Below are 22,237 nucleotides of genomic sequence, written 5' to 3'. Positions count from 1 at the left end.
ACCTAAGTGTAGTTAATATGTCAGTATGTCAAATGTAGCAGGCAAGGTGAAAAGGGACTTCTGATAGCACAGTGTAATTCTCAGTTCTGGCACCAGAATGACTTTTATTAAGTCCCCTGCCCATTCCCAACCTTCAGGATGAATTCTCAATATGCTACTGTAATGTAGATGGCAGATGTGTGAGCTGTGAGGGTAGCAGGAAATAATTCCTTACAGCCTTCTCTGAGATAAGACAGCAGTAATTCAGTGGCTGGACCCATCAGATGGGTTTCAGGTGACCTTTCAGTGGGCCTGGTAAAAAACAGGAAAAATCTAACGTTTATCTGAGCCATACCTTAAATTGATGTTCTTTTTATATCTCCAGAGCACCAGTTTGGGAGGAAGAGCAAAGAGACTTAAGGACAAAAACTGATGGACCATTACATCTTCCAAAATGAGCCTACTCACACTTTTCTCCAGGAAAATAACGTGTCTTGAAGGTGAGTAGGTTTTGTATGTGACAGATGAGCTGTGTGATGTCTTGGGCCTTGACCATCAGTATTCCCAAAGACAGATCCATCCTCGTTTCAGCTTAGCCTGACACTGCCTCTCTGGGCTGGCACAGCCCATGGAAATGTGCTTGTGAGAAGATGTATTTTATTACTGGGAGAAGTATGGAGGAAGTAGGGAATATTTTCCACCATACCAATGAATTATTATTACTGTGAATTTGGAAACCCTTGAAAAAACTGGAGTGCTTAGTAAAAGAGGTGAGCCATTGGGAACATGGGTATTTTTTGGTGAGTGGAGAAAATGCAGGTGCTTTATTTGCAGGATGAGAAAGTTTGTAAGGCAAACTTTAGTTTGGTGAATGTATTAAATTACACAAGGCATTTTCAAGTGCCGTTCCAGTTGTACCTCAGATGATGTTTTCAGTGTTCAGAAGAGCTGAAGAAGAGTGCTTGTTATCAAAGATGATAAAGTAATTTCCCCAAAGTAAGGAACATAATGCTTGAATGAAATTAAATCAAAATTGTATTTTGTAGAGGTTGTGCTATCTTTTATGTTATTTTTGTACTCAGCCCCTTAGGGCTGTAGGCAGTGACCGTGCAGTTTTGTTTTAAAATCCTTTAATAACAGAAATCAAAATGGGAAATGTTACGTAAGTCCTGCACTCAACATTGAAATAAAACCAGGGTTTCTGAGACATTTAAGGTTTAAAATATCTTGGTTTAGACTTTACTCTCACTTTAATAAATAATGTATAAAAGGAAGCCGTGTAAGCCTAAGTTTGCCTGCTTAGCAGTTTTAATTCTGATTTTTTAATTAGGCTAATAAATTTGCTTTTCTGTTGGTTACTTTATTGATGTTTTGGTATGAACCAAGTAGTAGCTGTAGACTCAGAGATAATAGTGGAGAGTAAGTGGTAAAACGTGGGTGGCTGTCAGTTGTCATTCTGTCTGCACAGGAATTGCCCTAAAATGTTCAGCATTGGTGTCACAGGCCTTTTGTGCATAAATGCTTTTCTGGGTGAGGAAAAAGGCCTGGCAGAAATTCAGCCTGAACTTTTTTCCCTGTGGTTTTGCAGATTTGCAGCTGTGTCTCTCACTAGTTATGTGAGTTTCTTAAATATCTGTATATTTGGTAGCACTGAGAGCCTCTCAGGAGTGTAGGACTTGACAGAGGGGTGAGGAGATGCAGTGTTAGAGGACTTTACTACACGAGGAAGAAACAGCTTGTGGCTGGAGAGGGAAATACTGTTCACAATAACTGGTGCTCTTTGGTGTCTGGTATAATCTGCACAGCTCTGCATAAAAGGATGGAAAACTGAAAGCCCCAAAGTAAAAGGTGTTAGCAAGTTCTAAAATGCTCTCTTGTATTGAGTGTTGTTTTCCAAGTGTCCTCTTCAGATGTTATCAGTGAACCTCTGGCCTAAAGAATCTGGAAAACTAGGGAATCTCACCTGGAAATATTTATTCTGGTAGAGTTTGTATTTTTCTGTTGTGTGGATGAACAGAAATATCTCCTCTTCCTTTTGCTCTCTTCCTCTTTCTTCTCCTTTCCCAGCCTGTGAAAAGTGCCACTTTAATCTGTGGAGAAAGATTGGGCAGCAGGGTGGAGAGAGAGAGAGAGAGAAGGGAAGAGTGAAAAGAGGATATTTTTTGCTGCTATAAGGCTTCTTTGTTCTCCGAGGTCAGGAGGAGCTGAGCTCCCAGTGACTTCATCCACTCTTCTGTTACCTGTTCTCATAAGCCTGAAGGAGTGGATCCTCCTCTCTGTGAGTCACTAAGTAAATATCAGGCAGTGCTGGTATTCCTGATACTGCTCTGAGTGCTTGTGCCTGTTTCTTGTGTGTTGTTTACTCGCTGTTTTCGTAGCTGCTATCACGGCCCAGCAGATTTTGTCAGCACAGGGGCTTCTCATGGTGTGCAGCTGGAGAGAGGCACCTGCTTTGGAGCCAGGAGCTGTTCCAGCCTTGTTCCAGCGTGGATTTTCAGTGGGAGCTGGCAAATATTTGGAGATATTTCCAGTAAAACAGTTGGTTCCGATTCTTGGCTCGTGATCAGAGGCAGCATTGTGGTTTGCCAGATGGCCCTGGGAGCTGGGTCTGGTGCCTGCTCCTGCTGCATCCCCCTGGCAAGGCAGGGCAGGGCAGGAGGGGCCTGCCCGGGTCCCGTGGGAGCTCTGGAGCACGAACTGCCCAGGGCTGGCAGGAGCTGCAGCTCTCAGCAGTTCCTTCCTGCTGGGCTGGCTGTCAGCACAGCTGGGTGCTGCAGGCAGGGCTCAGAACCCTGTGCCCCAGCAGCTGCTGCAGCTGGGGGTGGCTCAGGAGTGATCACAGTTTGGGTTGGAAGGGGCCTTAAAGCTCATCCAGCTCCAACCCCTTGCCACGAACAGGGATGCCACTCATTAGCCCAGGTTGCTCCAAGCCCCATCCAGCCTGGCCTTGAACACTTCCAGGGATGGGGCAGCCACAGCCTCTCTGGGCAACATATGATGGTATGGTGGTGTCTCCTTGAGCAGATCTGAAGCTTCCATGAGGGGACAGGGGCCTTCTAGAGTTTGTGCTCACTGGGAAACTCTGCTAGGGAGGGAATAAGGCATGTTATCCACTGGCCCACCTACATACCATAGGACTGGCTTCCAGTGTGCATGCATTCCAGTTTTGGATAACCACTTGGTTTTGCCCACAGTCTGCATTTGTGTCCATTTTTTATGTGGATTAGACTGAATCAGTCTTCTGTCCTATATGGAAGACCCTGGGTAGGTGTAGATGTCCCTGGTGGCTTCTTTCCCTTGCTTGTCTGCCCCTGATATGTTGTCACTTGTGGCTTTATGGGATTTGAAAATGTCTCAGTGTTTCTGGATAAAATTCTCACCTCATTAGGAGAAAAATGTGCCAGCAATTTAACCTGAATCTGGACCAAATATGGACAGTTTGAACCTTGGGCAAAGACTCACAAATTGAATGATGCTCCCACCCAGAATAGGTTGCCATCCTTATTTTCTCTGGGACAGGGAACACTTCAAGTGCTGGGTTTCTGGGACCATTTTGGGGGAGCTGTCCAGGCCACTGGAGACTAGGGCTGTGGGGCAGAACTGCACCAACTTTTAATTACACCTTTGCTTTTACTGATACTGTCTTCAGGGCTTTGCTTAGCCCTTTCTGCCAAGGGAAGCTCTCCCAGCCACCTCTAGAGACACTTGAAGTCCAGCTAATCCTGGGATTCTCTCTGAGGTCCTGAGGGTTCCATGGTGTGACTGAAAGCCTAATAGATGCAACTCAGCTGTGGTACAGGCAGTGCGAGCAGCCTGAGGCACAAATTCCTGGGGGAAGATCCATCAGATTCATCCCCACATTGAATTTATATCCAGTGTTCCAGCAGTGGATTTGACAGCTTGGCTGCTGGATATATGTGGACATTTTGGGATGTTTCAGTTGCTGTGTTGGGAACCATTTGTTTTGCTTCATCTGGATGTGAAATATTAGCACTGTGGCCTGATAGGATCCCCTTAATGGCACAGTGTACAATCAGCATCAGCCCGAGGTGAGCTCTTCACCCACTGCACTGTAATTAACTTACTATGAACAAAACTTGAGGAATTCCTGCTCTGGGACCTTGCTGTGCCAGGAGGAACCTGCAGTCCAGTTTTGTTAGAGAGTAAGTGTCCAGACTAAAAGCCACTGCATGTTTTTCTTGTATTAAGATCTGCTATTAAGAAAATAATTTTTGCTAAGCAGAGCTGACATTTAGTTAAGGGAATAAACTGTAAAATCCACATTGGAGGGAAAAGGAGGTATCGCTTCAGATTCCCGTGGTGGTTTTTCCAGCTGGCAGAGTAAAACAGTTATATTTTCACATGGTGTATTTTTCCTACATTTAAATATTGTGTTTGATTAAGTTCTGATCATGTATAACTTTTAGATACTGATTGGTATGATATGGGTGCAGCAATCAGTTAACTGTAGCTTTGCCAGGTGGCATTGCCTCTCTACATGTTGCCTTATCAATTAAGATATTGTTTCTCAAGCACATTGCACTTGACATCTTGAAACAGACTTACATCTCTATTAAAATAACATTTGCTCAGCGCTCCCAAGTAAAGGAGAAGTTTAATTTTTCTGATAAAGGACCACGATCAACTTATACTTAATTCATTTACCACTTGAATTGGTCTCCTTTCTCTGGTGCCTGAGCCTGTTATTTCGAATAACTGTGTTTGGAAAGCTGCTCAGTTCTGTGTTCTGATGTCTGTTACCACAATTTATTTTTCCTTGAAATCTAACCACTCTGAGTTGATGCATCTTTTTTAATCTCAAGTTTAATCTCTGGTTTTCTCTTTTTAATTTACAGAACCTTGATAAAAGCAGCCAGGTTGTGCTGGGGTCAATTCGATGATAATAAATTCCTTCTCTCCTTCCTTAAGCCAGAGTGTAAATGAAATAAGCTAAATTTACTGCCTGTTCTTCATGCCTTTTTGTCCAGTGCAGAAGAAAATTAAGCTGTTTTGACCTTTCTCTGACACTTGTAGTCAGTGAAGATGAGGGCAGAGAGAGGCTTTGTAAAAATAAATGAAGTCGATACTGGTCTTTCTAAAATTGTTATTAATGCACTCCAATGAAAGTCCCAGCCTGTGAAGGCAAGTGCAGGCAATCTCAGCTGCTATTTCATCCACTTCCCAAGTTTTTGTTCCACCTTTAGAGCGCTTTGTCACAGAGGTTTTGGGGTGGTGGCTCTGAGTGGGTGCCATGCCTTGGGTGAGCTGTGTCCTGCCCTTCCCCTGGCACTGCCAGAACATCACCTGGGCTGAATCTGAACAGGGCTGGCTGAAATCAGGGGCACTGAGGGCTTGGGCACACCCCTGGCAGTGATATATATCTGTGAAAAAAAAAGGCTTACAGTAACCTGGAGGGTTTCATAGAGTCACAGAATGGTTTGGATTGGAAGGGACCTTAAAGCCCATCTCATTCCACCCCCTGCCATGGGCAGGGACACCTTCCACCAACCCAGGTTGCTCCAAGCCCTGTCCAACCTGGCCTTGGACACTTCCAGGGATGGGGCAGCCACAGCTTCTCTGGGCAACCTCTGCCAGGGCCTTACCACCCTCATAGGGAAGGATTCCTTCCCAATATTTACTCTAAATCTTTCCTCCTCTAGTTTAAAACTGTTCTGCCTTGTCCTATCATTCCTTATGCTTGCATTGTCCATTGCAGCCATCACTTAGGAAGGAAAAGCTGAGTTTACTCACAGTTTACTCATAGTTTACCACCCAAACCCTAACAGTGTGTGTGCTGCTACTTTGTATTTTTCCTGTTATATTTGAAGAGCTGAGCTGTGTGCTCTTAAATGGGTTTTGTTCTCTCCCCAGAGGGCAGGTAAGAACGGGAAAACTGAATGTTTTACGTGACCAAATGTTGCAGCAATAGCAGAGGGTACTGTATCTCAGCCCAGGTAATTCCAGGTCCGACAAAACCCCTACTTGGTGCATTCCTGCTTCTCTGCTTTTATTTCCTAGACAGCTGTGCTTGCACTGGCTGACTTATCTTCAAAGTGATTACACTGGTATATTTATTTTTTCTGCCCTGTGCTGATACCGGCCCTCAGCCAGCTCTGTGTTTCCAGAGTCAGGATGGGCAAAGAGGAGGCTGCAAAATGAGCTGGTGCTTCGTTCCTTGCTCGTGGATGGGGGAGTATTTTACACTGAGAACCTGGGCAGCATAACTTGGTGGTGAACTTGAATAGTGGTTGGTTTTTTTCAGGCATAGACTCCAGGAAATCGAAACCAGCCCTGATTTTCAGCTGATAGAAGAGTTTCAAAACGGGTGTTGTGACACAAAGCAAAGGCTTTTCTGGATGTGCTTCTCCTCTACAAATTCCTTGTACATTCATGTAGCATGCTGTCTTTTGCAGTTAAAATGATGACCAATCTCTGGGAAGTGCCCTCTGAAAAATTCGAGGGATTTGTTTTCTCACAATACAGAAACACTTTGGATCCTTTAAAAAATTTAATGGTGCAGTGGTATTTATATTGGACATCAGACAATACAAAGGCAAGGTCAGAGTTTGAGATGAGTGTAAAAATTCGTCCCCTTTGGTTTTGGTGGCTGGGTGTGATAGTTTGGGTTAAAACAGGCTGAGGGAGTGTTTGTGTAGCCAGCTTTTGAAAGCCAAGCTTTTCAGCTCCATGCCTAAACTTGTGGAGACAATTCTGCATTTTATTAGTGTGTGATATTTACTAAGTGTTCTCTTCTTGAGTATTATAAATGTTTCTGCATATTTCTTAGAAGAATGAGGGGAAGAAAACTATCTTGCCTAAGAAATAAGTCTGTTTTAGGGTTAGACAGAAATGTAGCTTATTTGGATCTCTTGGAACGAATGCTGTTAAATGAGCTTTTCTGAATTTTATTATCACTGAAGGATTTTTATACAAAAAGTTCATATATATATATATATATATATATATATGGCTATAGACATGTCCAGTAAAAATGGGCAATTTGATTAAAGCATGAATTAAGGAAGCGTTAGAATGGTTGCCTGGGGCTCCAGTATGATTTTGCAGTGCTCTGGATGGTTAATACAGAATAGACTAACTGCTAGGACAGAGAAGCCCAGAATAATTTTCCTTGTCCCAGTTAAGTCAAGAACTATTAGAGCAGTGGAAATAAGGTTTCAACAAGAGAGGAAGAAGGGGTGAGGGACGTGTCAGCTCTGTCTTGCTGGTGAGAGGGGAGAGGACCAGAAGTTGGAAAAGAAGAAGGGTGAGTAGCAGTAACCAGTGCAAACAGACTGATGTTGCATGTAAGTGGATTAGGAATGATTTTTCATTTAAAAAAAGGGGGGGAGGGGGCAAACTGTGAATATTTGATGCGCAGGTCAGAGGAATATGGGATTGTCCTTGACCTGCATGTTTGTCAGGAGAGGCTTCTTTGCTCTCAAGGGTAATGGTTGAGCCATCAGGAGCTGTTTCTCTCCAGCCCAGTACCACCAAACTGTGCTGCACTGGCTGCACAGGAGGCCTACCCTCACCCCATGGCTTTACTTCCCCTGTGCTGGAGCACAGACAGCACAGCAGCTCTGGTAAACCCCTTCCACTGTCTGGCTGAAGTTTGGAGGAGTGACATCAACTACTTGTTTAATGTACCTTTTTCACCTTCTTTCCCAAGGATATTATGTTTTCCTCTTGTCATGTCTCGAGATATCTAATTGTGACACTGCAGTAGGAGTAACATTTCTGAGCAGCATATTCGGGGACCAGGATGTTGCAAGGAGGGCTTGTGTGAAGGGATCTTTAACTTTCCCACTGCAACATCCTGTGGTGGTTTACTGGGAATTACCAGTAAGCAGAATTTCTGGTCTCTTTTTGAAGTGCAAGTGTAACAAGACAACTGGGAGGAGTGGAAGGGTGTTGTGGTGTTACACAACAGTCCCATATGCAGCTGCATGTGTGAAGGCTGTTTGCCCAGCAGCACGACCAGTTACTGTTATATTTTTGGCTGTTAGCCTTCTAGTCCAAGGCAACAATCAATAAACTACCTGTTAGAAGAAATGAGTTCTTTGCTAAAGGGAAGAGATTCTGCTCTTCTCTTCTTTGCAAGGAGCAAACTCAGCATTGTGCTGGAGGATTGATCTGCAGGAGTCATTTCTGATAGTGCTGTATCTTTATTCTTTTATCAGCAGCCTGGTTTCAGAAACCACCATACCTCATTCCATTCCTTTGCCAAGTGAGTTTTGAATGCAATAGTCCTGAGCAGCTCCCTGTCCTACCCTTCAACCATCTTTGGGATGACCAGTCATGCTCTCAGCAGCACAAGAAGATGGACCAATGTGTTTAGGCTTGCAGAAGGTATTCCAAGTCCTAGGGAACAGACTTTTACTGCCTGTTCCCTCCTTCTGAACTGATGATCTGTCTGGAGCAGGAGAACTGTTCTCACACTTGGGTAAAAATACGATCCCTTCTCTTGCTCTCCCTGGTCTGTATTTTTCAGCATCAGAGTTAGTTTTGATGGTTGTCAGATAAAAGTACAGATGTCCCTGTGTAGCTGGGATTCATTATCTGTTCAACACATTGGCTTTTGAACTATTGAGAGCAATGAGCCTGTGTCTGATGCCTCCCCACAGAGCACATGGGAAGGAAGAAGTGTGATCAACCTGTTTGTGACACAGAGGAGGATACAAGGCAAACCCAAAGGGGAGGCAAAGGGAGCATTAAGTGTACTTTTCTTCTCAGCAAGCTCTTCTCATGTGCCAAAGGAAATTGTCCTTTATGTTGTCTCAGATGATTATATTCACAAAATCCAACCTAGAAAAATCCTACCTGTGTTAGACACTGATCATCTACAGTCAGACTCTTATTTTGTGCCTTTCTCTTGATTACCTTTGTTACCTTGGGCTCTTGGCAGAAGCAAAAAGCCACATCATTCTGATTGCTTCATGTTCCCAAGATGTTTTTTGAGAGAAAATGTTTCCTGAGCTTTGTTCAGCCTCTGAAGTACAATTTGGTCTTTCTGGGAACTGTGTGAAATCAAGTGACTGCCTGGAGCAAGAGAATATGTACTGAAGCTGCAACAGCAAAGACCTTGATATCAAAGGCCACCTGCTACTTCTCTCCATCTCTTTAGCCTTAAGTTTACCAGGTTATAAATTCATTTTACCTTCCTACAGAATGGCTGGCAGGTCCTGAGCAGATGAACTGGGCAGTTTCTCAGGGATTAGTTCATATTTATATCCCAGTCAGAACTTTCCTCCTGCAGAAACCTGCTATAGTCTTCACAACATGTACCAAGTTGTCTTTCTGCCTCCTTTCTGGATGCTCCTTTTACTATTTTCTTGGTCTTCCTGGTGTCAGTCAACAAATGCATGTCAGCACATAACTTTGACCTTCAGGTTTGCAGCCCAGCTTGCACAGACACCTGCTAGGAGTAGAAAATATTGTCCCACAGTAAAACTTCAATAATTGTCTTTTTTTTTCCCCCAAGCCTTAGTTTATTGATCAGCCTCTGTAAAGAATTTCTTATGAAAAACTTAATTGAATTCCTGAACACCTTCTGGTTGAAGAAAATGGAGAAAAATATCTGACAGTCTGTATTGATGTGGCTGAACTTCACACAAACGCACAGAACATCGATTAACCTATGTTTTCTGTTCATGGTGCATGTTTTATTTACTGTGCTCAGTCAGAAATGCATTTCTAGTGAGCTGGGATTGTATTTATGGAGTGAACTATATTGGTGTTGTAAAACTGATGGAAAAATCTTGGACCACTGTGCCCATGCAGGTCTGCAGGCCTGTGATCCTCTTCTGGTGTTCTGGTCACATACTCTTAGGTGGTATTTCCTCACCCTTCAATGTGCAGCATAAAGGACAGAGCACCTCATCAGTCATTTTGCTTTTAAGCAGCTTTAATAGTTAAGTTTAGTAGAGCTGTTGTAAATTTTTTTCATTTTCAGCCTATTTTCTTCAGCCTGAACACATATGCTGTGGCCCTGCTGATGCTCTGTGGGATCAGGTATTGCTGTATGTGCAAGGTGCCATCATTTTTTTGTTTGGTTTGTTTTGTCTGCTGTTTGGCACAAGAGAGACTCCCCTGGCCCCAAACTGCTGCCAGCAATTACAGACAGGTGCCTGTCCCCAGTGGGAATAAATGTTTCCAGCCAATATTTACAGCTGGCTCTGCCCTGAAAGAACAGAATTTTGGCTCTCCAGTGAGAAGGTGTAAAATACAGCTCTAGAGGTGGCTGGAAGCTTCACTGGTTGCCCTTGAAACGCTGCAGAAGGTTTTGCATGGCAATGACTAAAGCTATTGAATGTATCTGTGCTTTCTTCTGAGACAGAGGGTCCTGGTCTGGGGGGTGACCATATCACTGTGGCCCTGGTAAGGAGAGACCCCCCTGGCACAAAGCATTACTATGGTTGAGTCTTCTGGAGGTGTTTTGTGAGTCTGTCCATGAGCTGCTTCCTCGGAGATTTCTTCCTTCTGCAGCCTTGGGATGAGTATGAGGTCACCAGCCAGTGTTTGATAAGAAATGGGGCTGTTTCACTTACTCACTGCCATCTATCTTGTATATTCAGAGTAAGAGAGAGGTTTTTCATCAGGAAAAATAGCATGGTTGTGTCACGGGAGATTGCAGTTACAGTAGAATCATATCATAATGTGTCAGTGTAAATATTTAATGTTTTCTGTCATTTGAGTAGCAGGGCACACCAGCATTTTTGTTGTCATCTGTATCTTTTTAATGCTGGATTTGGCTTCTTTCTCCAGAGGCCTGCAAAGGTCACTGCTCTGCAAGGAGAAATGCCAGGACATCAGCTTTTGGGAAGCTGAAAATTCAGAGCAGCCAGCAGGGAGAATTGAGATCCTGCTTTATGAGAGGCGATACCTTCCCGTGTCAGGTGTATGTGGAAGAGCCCAAGGTGCTGTCCTGGCTTTGCAAGTTTGTTCCCAGCAGCAAATTGCAGTGAAAAAGAGGCTTCTGCTGTGTCTGTGCTTGCAACATGTAGTTGTGTCCTTGTAGGTTAATTGAGTCTTTGCTGTGGTTTCTGTTTCTTCTTAATTTTTTTTTTTTTTTTACTACTCAGAGAAGAAAACTACTTGTTGGAATTGCATCTCATGGTCACAGTCACAAATGCCCTCCCAGCCTTGAGGAGAGTGCAAAACATGAGAATACTGGTGTATGTGTTCTTAAATCTGTTAACACTTTTAAAAAAGAAAACCTATACTCATGGATGACCTACATTTGTTGTGTGGAGGTTTTCCAGAGGCTGGACAGATTTCAGGAGCTCTGTAGCACTTGTCATGTGCTATTTCCTATTTACCAAGGTGTTCAGCTGGATGAGGTTCTACTGGGAGTGAGGAAGGCCAGGCCAAGGGCTTTCCTGCTCTTATTCCATGCTTGTCCATTCAGTACTCAGGGAGAGCTGGCTTTGGGATAAGTGACATAATTCCAATAAAACAGTTGTGCTGCTGGGGTAGAATCTGTGTCTAATTGAACCTTTGTGCTTGATTTTAGGGAAGCCACATTTTAGGATTGCAGGCTGGGAAGAAGACTAGATATGCTGGTGGAGACAACAGAGGAGTTGTATGAGTTTCAGCAAGTGGATATGGAAGCAGGAAAGAGAGTGAAGTATATATATATTTATATATATAAAGAAAGGAAATAGGCTCCTCTCTGAAGGTGGAGGGGAAAGAAGCAGATGATGGGGATCAGGTGGCAGTTTGAGGGATGTAAAGAGCAGGAAAGGGGAGAAAAATGGAGATGGAAATCTCATAAAGGTCATGGAATGCATTAATTTCTCTTTCAATCTTCTTCCATTTTAGGCAGGAAGAAACACCAATTATCAACTTTTCTTCCCTCACAGATTCATTGAACCCCTCTGAGCTTACTCTTTAAAGTGGGATGGGAATAACTAAAGGAAATGATGGGGAGAGAGTGATCCTTACTGATGGGTTTTATTTACAAGGGGAACAGCACAGAGAGAAAATCAGCCCTTCTTTTAGGGGCAGTGTTGCAAGAGGAGCAGTTCCAGATGGGTCCTTTTTCTGCTTCAAGAGCTCTGGGGATCCATTTCTCCAGGGTTTCCACGTACATCTTCGTTCTGTGGTTCTCCAGTTTCACAGTTTCCTTAGCAGGCAGCGTCAGAGATCTGCAGCCCTTGCTGTTCCCTCACGTGGGGTTATCCCCAGTGCTGTGTTGGACCCTGTTATCCCCAGTGCTGTGTTGGACCGTGTTATCCCCAGTGCTGTGTTGGACCGTGTTATCCCCAGTGCTGTGTTGGACCGTGTTATCCCCAGTGCTGTGTTGGACCCTGTTATCCCCAGTGCTGTGTTGGACCGTGTTATCCCCAGTGCTGTGTTGGACCCTGTTATCCCCAGTGCTGTGTTGGACTGTCAAAGCTGTGAAATCAAGGTCTGGGAATGCTCCATAGTCTGCTCACCCTTATGCTGCTGCTCTGTGCAGGAGTGGAGGGAGGGATGGGCAGGTTGCTGGCTTGTGCACATTGCATCTGTAATGCCAGGTATAAAAAACTCCCTGCTCTTTTTCTCCTATTTTATATTTATACTTACGTTTTCACTCTGTGTCATTTAGAAATCAAAGCAGGCGTGTGCAGTTCAGCAGCAGCAGCAGAACTGTGCTTACTACTAATCTGCTGCTTTGCTCAAATTAAACATTTATGGGGCCAGAGACTCCTCACTGCTCCATCTTTCAGCCTCCTACACTGTGATGATTTTTTTTTGCTTTGTGTTTGACACAGCTCCTGCTAGAAATACAGTGAAATTAAATTATCCTTCATTGGCTTCTCTCCCTTCCAGCCCATCTTTGTTTGTCCAGTTCGTTTTTATCTTGACTGTAGCATATGGGGAGCAGCTGTTGGTGTAAGTAATGCTTTATATTCCCTGTGAGTTGGAAGGTTTCACCCCAGTCAGGTGGGCAGAGACCTGCCCTCAGTTATTGGTACCGTTTCTCTTCTCCGAGGTCTATTCCAAGGTGGTGTGACTGGGTAGGAGCTCCTTACTCCTCAAACCAGGTGTCCCAGTGCTGCAGCACGTGTCCTACTGATGCTCTAGGCTGTGTTGGCTGACTTGGTCTCCACTGAGAGCAGTTGGATACCTTCCAAGACCTGGATCTTATCTGCTCCTCTGTGGCCTGAGGCCTAGAGTAAAACCTGGGCGAGAGTTCTGCTTCTTGGGCACACTGGAGTGAAGATAATTTCTGCAGAAAGCAGTTGTTTCTGAGCCTATTCAGAGACTTTTATGGGGCCTAATGCTCAGTCTTCTCTGCCAGAGCATGGTCTACTTCTTTGATGTAACTTCTCTAGCTTAAAGCAGTGCTGCATGGATGCTGAAAGCCCACGCTCCTAAAATAGATCGAGTAGAACAAGCACTTCACTGCTGACTCCTCTTCAGGAGGAGAGGAGAGAGAAGGTAACAAAGAGCAGATGGCAGGTATTAGTCATATCACCTAATTTATCTGAACACCTCAGACACCATCACACAAAGGTGGTGCAGGAACCCAGAGGGAAGGGATCCTCCTAACAGACCAGACTGGATGTTGCACAGGATACACAGGCAGAGGGGGCCTGAGGAAAGGAGGGGGTTTGCAGCCAAATGCTAAACCAAGAAGAGTATGTTCACACAGAGCTGTGGCCAGAGCTACTTTTACTTGCCCAGTTTTCCAAGCCATTCCTTCATGATTGACAAGCCCTCAGAGCATCACTCCTTGGAGCTCCCTTGCTCACAGCTCAAAATGTTCCCTCTGCAAAATGAGTAGAACAAAGGTCCAGTACTCCAGAAATAACTGAATTCCTCCAATTTCAATCAGCTGGAATGGCCTTATTCTAGCTCTTACTGTAATAAACGCAGTACAGAAGCTGCTTGCTGTTTTCACACAGTATCTAAGTGGCCAGTGTGCACCTTGCAGTCAAGTTGGGCTGGCTCAGCATCCCCTCCCTGCTCCAGGTCTCTGGCCCTGGCCCAGCTGGCAGTGGGCTCTTGGAGGGCCCCTGAGATGCTCCTGCCTGCTGGTGTGCTGGGAACACAGTGTGTAAATGCAACATAAAATCTGTTCAGTCCTTTGTACATCAGTGGCTTCCAGCAAACTTGACACCACGGAGCAAGTAGGGCACTGAAGGACCTGCAGAGGTGGCTGGGGAAGCGCTCGAGTTGCATTGTTTGTGTAATTACTTGCTTCAGACCCAGCCTGGCCAAAGGGCAGCTGTGGGCACGTTGGAGGGTGGGAAGGTACAAGTGTGGGCCCTTGACTTCCCCATGCAGAGACAGGGCCCTCAGGAATCACAGCATTGGTGTGATCTCCCTGCAGAATGGCTGTGTCTTGATTTTTATTTTTTTTCCCCGTTTGTTTTGGGGTTTTGTTGGTTTTGCTGTTCTAAATCTTCAGCAGCAGAGGCTGAATGTGTGGCCTCCTCATTTTTCTCCTCTTTTGTTTCAACTTTTTGGCAATAATTTCTAAAGAGCTGCTCTGCTGGAGTTACTCCCATCATTTTTCACACTTGTGCTCAGCCCCCTGCAGAAGCCAAGTACCCCACAGGCCTCTGAATTACAAATACCACTTTGGTGGCACCTTGGATCTTTGGGCTTCAGCTTTTGCCAAACACCTAATGAATGTCTGAAGCGAGTAAAACACCTCTTCTGTAAGCTCTGCTGATACATAAGGGGTTAAACTAAGCTCTGTTTATTAATGTTGATGCTTTAAATTGTGCCAGAACGTTTGAAAACGCTGAGGGGACAGGGCAGTAAACACCGTTAAACGACAATACTGTTCAATATTTGCTGTTAATTGAGAGAGGCAGCAGCTGCTGGTATGCAGCTCCAGCCAGGATGAATTAGTAATGAGTCTGTAACTCTGGGGTTTTTTTTCTGGTTTAAGGTTGCATCAGCCCTTTACAGTTCAGTGACATGCTTGGGATAGAAATAAAAATCATAGCAAGCCCTAAATGAAGATTTTGTTTTGTTTTTGTTTTCCAGTGAGTTGTCATGGAGCTGTGGTGTCAGTGATAAATTTGGCAGCAGTGATAAAACTGCCTTGTGTTTAAGTACCAAACTTAAAAGATTTTTGGGTTAGCTTTTCCATCCTGTGTGGCAGCCAGTGGGAATGCAGCAGGCAAAGCAAGCTCCTCCTTTGCAAGAAAGCACTTTTGTTGGGTTCTCACTGGCTTCCAGAGACATTTTCAGTTAAACCAGGAGTTCTGGTTAAGGTTTCCTTGCTGGCACTGCTGCAGGTCGTGGTGTGTGAGAGAGTTCTGTCCCTCACTGAAGGGTGGCAGCAGGAAACACTAATCCAACGTTTCCCTTGTCCTTTCCATGCACTCTTGCCATGCATGTGTGTTGAGTTTAACCTTTGAAAACTTACTGATAAGCTGTTAATCAGCCACCAGATAAAATAACAAACCCTCCCACCTTGCTGGGTTGGGGTAGGGACTTCCCAAGGCTTCAGGAACATCATTAATCCGGAGCAGCCAGGCTGGGGGCAAAGTTTCTTCTCAGAAGAAACCAGCCACAGCCCCTTTCATGCTGTTTATGCAACCCTCCCTGTGAGTATTTATTTTGCACAAAACCTTGTATTTTGAGCTCTAGATGTGATTGTGAGAGTGCAAGCCCCTGTTCTGGTGGTTATTAGCAGATCTGAAGTGGGGCACAGGAAATGAAATTCCAGCTCTGTGGAAAACAATGCCAACAGCCCTATTGATTTCAGCCCAGCTCGGCTTTCACCGCAAGTAGAAGAATTTTGAGGCAAATAATGTTTTGTTTGTTCAGTTCTTTAGGCAAAAATCCATCTGCAGGGGTTAGTGCTTCAATCCAAATACTCACAGTTCTGCTGGTATTTGGGTAGGATGAGAAACAGGCGATTGAAAGAATTCTTTGGGTCCAGGTTGATTATGTTGAAGAGGAAAAGAAATCCCAGCAACCAGTGGTGTTTGTAACCCCGTTCCCAGCGGTGTGACTTCTGTGCCACACACCTGTGGGGGTTGTGTTTGTTCTCAATAGCACTTTTTACCCAGTAAAGGTGTTTTTGTGCGTTCTTAGGAGCTTGAAGCTGCCACACGCCCTGCTGGCTTCTGGGTTGGATTATGGATGCAGGGAATCTTCCAGGCTGGATGTGGGAAGCAAGTGCTAAAAGCCAAGAGAATGCTGTAGAAGGTGGTGGTAAATGGAAGTGCAGCAAGAGCTGAACTCATCTGCTGATAAAAGTCCTTCAGCCCCAGAAGTCCCTTCCTGTTTAGGGCACTGACCATTCCCACCTTGGCTGCCAGTTATCAACTGATGCTTTAAAATCTGTCCTTAAAAGCTCTATTTTTTTTTTTCTTGTGAAATTCAGTAATATATTCCAGTGGCATTCGGCCAACTTTGGGCATCTGGTGTCTCATGTTTTTTATGAACATCTCTCCAATTTTATATGCTGTTTTCTATATATATATATGGACTGTGTTTAAAGGAATAATATAATCAAATACATTTTTCCTTTTTTTGTTTTTTATTTTTTCCAAGTCTGTTTCATCTGTAGTATTGCTTACAATGCTTACATTGCTCACAATATTTGTTTTATTTAAGCAAGAAAATAAACCTTGGGTTTACAGGCACTGTTCCTGTCATAAAATAGTGGTAAAAATTGTAATCACTGGCTTTTGGGGCTTTTTAAAATTGACTTAGCAGAACCATGTAATTTTCATGTAAACAAAGGCAGATATTTACATTTTTATTATATAAAAAAAATAAACTCTAAAGTTTGGCTAATAAAGCCCTTAAAATACATCTATGTTTGCTCTGGGTTTTATTTGGAAATTATTCTGTAATTAAAATGGTTAATACAAGGCTTGTACAGGGCAAATCGGTCCCTTCCTGTGGAATAATATTGCTACATCATCCTCCTCCTGCTGCCCAAATAGAGCCTCTGAATGTAGCCTAACCTGGACCTCACAGGCTTTTACCTCTTGGGAATGTGGAACTACCTGTCCTGTTTTCATGGCAAACTAGAAGAGATAAGGAGAGCCTTAATACAGCACTAAAAGGAAGTGACAGCAGTGGCAAGATGAGTGTTTTTCTCAAACACAAATGGCTCTTGCTCCTACTTCTCCAAAGAATTAGAATAACTGAACTTCTAAAATGTGGGGAATGGCCTTGAGAGCAGCTCAGTTGTGGTGCAGAATGTGAGGCAGGTGGTGCCTGTTTCTGCAAGGCCACGTAGATTTTGTTGTCTAAAGTCTCTTAATTCTGGCAAGACACTGGTGCTGGTATTTCTGAATCCCTTCCTCAGTGCTGCAGTAACCTGGTTGTGTCTGATGCTGGATACAAGGAAAACAACGTGTGTGGGTAGGGATAATCTCTCTTTAAGACCAGTGAGTTTAGTGTTTGCAATAAAGTTCTGTAATTTCAAGGTGTTGATTAATTTTATGAAGAGCTGGGCTAAGTCTTGCAGCCTGCTAGATTTGTGTGGGGTGGGAAGAAGATGCAGTAGGGTCAGGATTGGGAGTCTCAGTATTTGTTGCCTCTCTCCTCGCCTGTTTCTGGTAGTACCAGGAATAATGGTGTTCTGAGTTGTATATATGTAGGAGGGCTGTAAAAAGTTATGCTTTTCCTAAAATTTGCTTAAAATTAGTAAAACAAATAACTTGGAGTTTAGGTATGAAATTAAGTGTAAAATATCATTAATAGATTACCTCAAAGTGTGTTATTTTAAAGGCTAATCCCATCCTGATGTAATTTTGTAATGTGGAAAGCTCTGAGCTCTTTTACTGGAGCTGCTTGCTTAATTTAGATTAAAATTGTACCATAAAAGGATTATAGAGTGTGGGCCTGTGCTAAGAAAGGATGTACTAAATATGTTGAGGTATTTTTCTACTCCCAGCTTCTTTTTGAGAACGCATACTAAAATTTGGACGTGTTCTGCTGCCTTGAAATGTGCCACGTAACATCACGATGTGCTGAGGGGATGTTTTGGGTCGATCTTGGGAGCATTATTTCAATACATTCCAGCAGGATTCTGAGTTTTCTTGTTCTTTCTAGAGAGAAGAATTCAGTGCTGGACTGCCCTGAACACTCCCCACGGTGCAGCTTCAGGGAACAGCTTGGTTTATCTGACGTGAAGAGGAGGCACATGTGCAGTGAGCCAAGAGGACATGGGCTTGCAGTGCACCTGCAGCAATGATCAGGTACTGGCAGTTGTTATTTAACCCCAGTAACTGGTCAGGAACTCAAGGGTGGGAAACAATGACGTGCTCACTCCTGCAGTTGTCTGAAATCTTAAATGTGCTTTGCTTTTAGGAGTGAGGCGAGTTCACCTTCTGGTTTTATGTTGTGTCCAGAGCCCTTTCCCTGCTGGGTTTGCTCACCTGCAGGCACCTCATGGAATCCAGCTCCCACGGGAGGGAAAATAGGAAGGGACAAGTGCCAGAGGGGTGTTTGCATAGGCTGAGGTGAAGTTAATCTTAGTGTTTAAATTTTTCGAGTGTGACTTGGACTCTGAAAGCATTTGAATCTCTTCATTGGGGTGTATTGATTCTGTGAGGAGATAAAGTTTAGGTATTTTTCATTGTTGGAAGTACTTTTTCGTGGTGTTTCCTTGGTGATTGGCTGGAGAATGCAGATTTTTCAGAGGAATCCAGGCTGTTGTAGCTGGGGTGGAGACACCAGTGAAGTTCCAGAAAATGCAGAGATTTGTGGTTTGCTTTGAGATCTGAGCAGGTTATAGATTTAATAATGGGAGAAGGATTAGGGTTGGGGTCTTTAAGATGGCTTTTGGTCTATAAGTGTCCTATTCTTCCCCTCTGTCCTCAAAGTGAGTCTTTATGGTCTGTTACCACTTTTGAAATGTGATGTAAATGGCAGGAGGTTTCTTTTTGTCTCGTGTTCTCTTATCTTCTAATGCATCTGTGTGAGCCTGAGATAATTTTGTAATATACATGATGCTTAATGTGGTTTGGATATTGCTGTTTCTAAGAATATTTCATCTGTTGTGTCGTATATGAAATTTTTTTAGCTTATCTATTTTATGTATTAAAAATTAAATGGTGAAACTTGTATGCTAGCAAACTGCATATAGCAGTGTGAAGAACTGAAAAGGAGCAAATTCTATAAAAATTCTCTAATCCTTCCAACTAAGGTTAGGAGAATAAAAAATAATTTCTTGTTTTCCTTGTAGATGCTAGCTGGAAAATCATTTATTCTTGTCTGTAACTAAAATGATCTGCAGTTTTCTTCAGTTAGTGAGTGGATATGTGTAATGCAAGGAAACATTTAGTTGTTTCACTTGGGGAGACTGAAAGTGGTTTTGTTCTACACATTCTCTCTACGTTTGTGTGATTTGTGTGATCTTTGTCGTACGGAGAAGCTTCGTGCAGAGAAAGCTGCAGAGATGTAATTTTAGGATGGGCCTGAGCCACCTCTGAGTGGGATTGCAGGAAGATGTGAGATGGAGCTACATTTTGGGATTCATTTCTTAATATAAAAGCTGTCAATTTTTACCCATTCTATGAGGAGTGGTGGGTGCTGGAGAGGCAGAGCATCCATATATTTAGACTCTGGCTGTCTCTCGTTGCGAGTTATAATTAAGGTGAAGTATTTTGCTGAAGAAGTAAATTCTCCCTTGATTTGAACCTGGTTTCATCTCAGTGAAAGCAATTAGTCGCCTGAACCACCCTGTCCTTGCTTCATCAATGACAATTCATCAGTTGCTTCATCAACATTGCTGCTTCTAATTTATCTGATCGTTGTGGTTAATAGACAAGGCACTCTATATGGGAGTGCTCTGTGCATGGGAGGAGTGGATAGAGGAGGCTTGAAGATAGAAGGGCTGGCCCTAAGGGGGACTGTGACATTTGTAGAGGACTGGGGGTTATAAAACACTGCTATGAAGCCCTGGAAGGGTCCCAGGGTAAGGTTTCAGCTGATGTGGTTGTGAACGTGGCTCTCATTCGTTCTCTCTCAGCCACTACTTGAATTCACTGATGTGATGCTGATTTTTCCCTGGATGGGCAGATCCTGTGCAACCCAAAGCTGGTGGTTGGAGCTGTAGTATCAGGACATTGGCTAAGTTTTATGTGCCCTTTTGGTTGTCCCTTAAGGTCAGCTCTGTGACTTAAATCAGAGAGTATTTGGTGTGGTGGGGGCTTTGTGGTGCCTTCTCCATCATATACTGCATTGTCCAGCACTGTGCTCAAAAACAAGGATCAAACCCCACTGCTGACAAGTTTAGTGTTCTCAACCCCAATATTCTGCTAATCATGGCTGTTACTATTTCAAGTGCTGTCATAACTCCTGATGAGGTGAGTGATTCTGCGTCGTGATACCTCAGACAGACCAAGAGGGCTCCTCCACGGTCTGCAGGGGAGCAGTGGGGGAGCAGGAGTCTCTTGGGAGAGAGGGGAGAAAAAGCAGTGATCTCTGAAGCCAAACCTACTGGAGGCTTCACGAATGATGTGAGTCTGGGAGGGAGATGCTGAGCAGGTTTTGTTTGCCTTGAGAATGTTTACATAGGGTTGATCCACTGTTCCTGAAGGAGCTCTATCACAGTACTATAGAGAAAACTGTTAGTGCTTAATACAGAGCCTTAGTCTGGTGGTCTCTTGACCTATAAATGCTTGAATTTTGCTATCTCAATGGGCTTTCAGCAGTTTTTGGAGTTTTTTTGGTACAAATCTGAATAATATTCCTTGGAGAGGTTGTGTAACGGTAACAGGGACGGAAAGATTTAATTTGGTGAGACCTTGTACTGCGAAAGATCAGAAGAATTTTCTAGCTTCTGCTCTTGCTACAAAGACTTCAGTGCTTGGATGTCTTCACAGAAGAGGCCTGAGAGGTTCCAAAAGTTCATCTTGACCTTTTGCATCAAGGCATCATCAGTATTGCTGGACAGTTTTTTGAGATGATTTTTTGCCCTTTACCTCCTAATAGAGGAGGCAGCTCAAGTTGTTTAGGCTGGTGCTTCACTATTTACCACTTAGAAAAGTTCTTCTTGTGGCCTAAGAAAATTTTTCTTGTTGCAGTTTGAGTCCATTACTTTTCTTACTCACTGTCGACGTGGAGAATAAGTTCCCTCTTTCTTTGCAGAAACCATTTCTATATTTAATGGAAATATATCATATCTCTTCTCTTTTTGCTCTGTTCAGACTGAGCCACCTCAGTGAGTTACCTCACTCATCCCTCATAGCTCACCCAACTACCTATCTGTCCTATTTTTTTAGTTCTGGTGTGGTTTCTCTCTTTCCTGACAAGCCTGACCCAAAAATGGACTTCACCAGAGGCTTCATCAAAACTGAGAGGGTCAGGAATTTGTGCTCCTGTCAATGGACAGAAGTTGCCTTGTTTGTGACAACTGGATATTTATAATTTGTTCTCAGACTGTGATCCTCTCCATCCCCAGCCCTTATCTACAGCACAGCTGCTCCAAGTTGTTTCTATATTTATGCAGGTGATTTCTTTTTTTTTTCCTCTGAACAACACTTGACCTTGGGGAATTGAGCTGCATTTTTTAATCACTTCTTCAGTTTCATTAATTCCTCTCTGCAAAGGCTCCCCATTTGTGTGCCTTTTTATGGGAATAACATAAATTATAGGACTTCTCTTTCCATATGCTACTGAGGTTTTGTTGTCAGGTCTCACTGCTTTTGCAGGCTCCCCACCTGGAAGAGGAATGGTGACGTTGGCTCAGTTGGCTTTACAAGTGTCCCTTATAGCTGCTATTTATATATACTTATTTTTAAGATTTTTTTTCAGTGTTTCTCACTGCTGGCAACTCTATTAGAGTTAATTATTGTTATGGAAGGCTTGATTTCAGCGTGTTCTCTGAGAGGAATATTATTTTTGTGCCTGTGTCCCTGAACAAATAGATCTGCTTTTCTCACATGGCCTCTGCTCAGCTGGGCCACAGCCACTGGAAATCTGGGGAGGCTGTTGTTCACTTGCTGCATTAACTGCCCTTTCAGCAGCTTTAATGTCTCTTATGTAGCACTCTTTCCTTCCCGGTGGAGTTCCAGGACTTCTCCTTATGTCTCAGGAGCTGGGCAGCCTTCCTTTCAGAAATTAAGTCTGCAAAGGTAGTTTTTTGAACTTGCCCAACCTCATGAGTGCATGTTAACACTACAGTGATTTGTCTCCTCCCAGACTTACTGTGGTGAGGAGCCTGTGAGGCACAGCTCATCTGGAAAAATATGGGAAACCACCCAGAAACTCCTCAACAAAAGAATCTATACCAACTTTGTGCTTAAACAGGAGACCACATAATGCATTTTGCCTTGTTATTGCC

The 22,237-nt window shown here is 43.6% G+C and overlaps 1 protein-coding gene across 4 annotated transcripts in view; it reads left to right on the top strand.

Annotated features, from left to right (window-relative positions):
• Positions 1–22,237, top strand: part of MAP3K13 (mitogen-activated protein kinase kinase kinase 13) — a 71,645-nt gene that overhangs the window by 8,196 nt on the left and 41,212 nt on the right. For 3 of the 4 annotated variants that reach the window (XM_032697740.1, XM_032697744.1, XM_032697741.1), the window contains exons 2-3: positions 365–479; positions 18,001–18,146. The gene's annotated coding sequence lies outside the window, so the exon portion shown is untranslated. The remainder of the gene's footprint in view (positions 1–364; positions 480–18,000; positions 18,147–22,237) is intronic. The other variant, XM_032697742.1, reaches the window with a different exon arrangement.

The sequence above is a fragment of the Chiroxiphia lanceolata genome, chromosome 10 (genome assembly GCF_009829145.1).
Source record: "Chiroxiphia lanceolata isolate bChiLan1 chromosome 10, bChiLan1.pri, whole genome shotgun sequence".
Lineage (NCBI taxonomy): Eukaryota > Metazoa > Chordata > Aves > Passeriformes > Pipridae > Chiroxiphia > Chiroxiphia lanceolata.
This window is presented reverse-complemented; position numbering and strand designations above follow the sequence as displayed.